Source organism: Ursus maritimus, unplaced genomic scaffold, assembly GCF_017311325.1.
Source record: "Ursus maritimus isolate PB19 unplaced genomic scaffold, ASM1731132v1 scaffold_2, whole genome shotgun sequence".
In the NCBI taxonomy this organism is placed as follows: Eukaryota; Metazoa; Chordata; class Mammalia; order Carnivora; family Ursidae; genus Ursus; species Ursus maritimus.
Window position 1 is genome coordinate 30,403,597 of NW_024424452.1, and position 2,442 is coordinate 30,406,038.

Here is a 2,442-nt window from a genome sequence, read left to right on the forward strand (position 1 = left end):
TCCCAGAGCCCTACCGTGTCGCTCAGCGAAGCCCTGTGGAGGAAGGGCCTCAGACCCAGGCACAAGGACCGGGCTAGACCATAACGGAGGGGCAGCTCCATGAAGGGACCTCCTACCGATTCAGACACTTTCTGTCCTCAGCTTCATCCCTACCTCCTCCTGGAAGCCTTCCAGGACCACACCAATTCCTACTGATTCCTCCCTTTTCTCAGCCCACCCAGTGGTTTTATTTCCCTTTTTGCTTTGGCTACTAGGAAGCTCAGTGGCAAATTCTTGGTCAAACCACTACAATGGTATAGAACTTTAGAGCTTGGGTGAAGTATATTTGGGGGGAAGGTGGGAGAAATTCTCTTCAGATTAGGTGAAGTGATCAAATTGATCACAGAAGGATTTAGATGAGCCAAGTTAAGGAGTCAGAGGGGGGAGATATGATCCGATACAAATTCTGGGAAGACTGCTCTGACAGTTGACTACGAAGGAGAATAGAAAAGGGGTGCTCGAGAGGAAGTTGTGGCTTTAACCATGACAAAATAGTGGCTTGATTAGGGGATGGAGAGAAGAATACGAATTTGAGCCCAGATCAGTCTTACATCCTAAATGTGGCCCAGTGCCTGGCACCTGTCAGGACTTCAAATATTGGTTGAAGGGGTGCCCGGGCAGCTCAGTCGGTTAAGTGTCAGACTCTTGGTTTGGGCGAGGTCATGATCTCATGGTCATGAGATCGAGCCCCATATCCGGCTCTGCTCAGCGCTGAGTCCGCTTGAGATCCTTTCCCTCTTCCTCCCCCTCTGCCCTTCATCTCCTCACTCTCTCTCAAATAGAAAAAAAAATTTTTTTTAATTAATAAAACCCACAAATATTGGTGGAAGACGCTGTTCTTCACTGGCTGTGTGACCTTGGGCAAGCTGCTGTCCCTCTCTGAGCCTGGACATCCTCATCTTAAAAATGGAAGGAATCACTTCCGCCCCCGCCTGGCTACCACGCATACTAAATGAGACCCCACAGGGGTGCCCAGCACCGGGCACAGCGCCAAGACCACAGCGGAAGCCCTCCCCCCGCTCCCCTGCCCCCACCTGAAATGGGTGACACAGCCGAGTCCCACAAGGCTCCCCAGCCCAGAGGGGTCAATGCCCGTGCTGCGGAGGTCCAGGGAGAAGTCTCGGCCCGCCGCTGCCAAGGCACTGCACAGCACGTAAGTGTTGGGGGGTGTGAGCCGGGTGCCCAGGAAGGAGAGGCGGGCTGGGAGCCCCTGAACCACGTGCTGCCAGAGCCCGGCGTCCGAAGCTTCGTGGGCACAGTGCAGCAGCTCCAGCAGCCGGCCGGCCCGTAGCGTCCCTGGCTGCAGCCGCTTAAGGTACCTGCTGAGCACCTTCTGCTTCCTGGCCCCCAAGGCGGCCACTGCCGGCCCGGCCAGGGCTCCGAGGCAGTCGGCGTGGGGCTGGAACAGCAGCCCAGCCAGGAAGCGCGGCACGCCCTCCAGCCAGTTGTCGTAGGGCCTCTTCTTCCTCGGGGTCAATGCCAAGTACTGTGGCAGCTCCTTGTCCTTGATTTCCGTGCTCAGCGCCAGCCACACGGCCCCCAGGAAGCACTGCAGGAGGAAGCTGGAGAAGGCCAGCTCCGTGTCCGGGGCCCCCGGGATGGGCTGCACCAGGCCTCTGGCCACGGCCCAGGCTCTCACCTCCGCCGACGGGAACTGGCTGTCCTGCAGGGTGCCCCGGTGTCTGCGGCCCAGCTCCCACGCCAGCCTGGCCAGTCCTGCCAGAGCCCCCGGGGGGCTGTCGCGGGCCGCAGGGCCCAGCAGGCCCACGTAGAGTCCCGTGAGCGTGGAGGGCAGCTCAGCCTCGCCGCCCGGCTCCAGGAGGGCCTCGGAGAGCCGGCACACGGCCCGGCACACAGTGGGGCTGTGGCTGTGGCTGAGCAGGAACGGCTGGCCGTGGAGGAGCGCCAGGGCTTGCTCTCGGTGCTCGGTCGCCCCAGCGCGCTCCAAGTAGCGTGTCACATAGGTCTCGGCCTGCTCGGCTGAGAAGCCGGTCACCTCGAACAGGACGTCGGCCTTGCTCAGGCTCTGGGCCAGGCGGCCCCGGGGCCGGGCCGTGAGCAGCAGGGTGCAGCCTCGCAGCAGCTTTCGCTGGAAGAGACCGGCCAGCAGCCCCCGGAGGGAGTGGGGCTCAGTGGACACAGGTCCACCCGCGCTGTGCAGGAGGCTGTCTTGGCCCTCGAGCCCCTCGAAGGCGTCCAGGATGAGCAGAACCCGGTCAGGCCTCCTCAAGATGTGGCCGAAGACCTCCTCGTCCACGGGCTGTGGCTGGGGGCCCAGGCAGAAGAGCAGATCCTGCAGGCGGTAAGTGTCCTTCACACGGTCCAAACAGTGGCAGGGGAAGTAGAAGACGAAGTCGTACTGGGGCAGCTGGCCGCAGGCCCAGGCTCGGCTCACTTCCCGGG

General features: G+C 61.4%; 1 protein-coding gene across 1 annotated transcript in view; it reads right to left on the minus strand.

Moving 5' to 3' along the window:
- Positions 1 to 2,442, minus strand: part of CIITA (class II major histocompatibility complex transactivator) — a 48,838-nt gene that overhangs the window by 12,565 nt on the left and 33,831 nt on the right. The window lies entirely within an intron of this gene.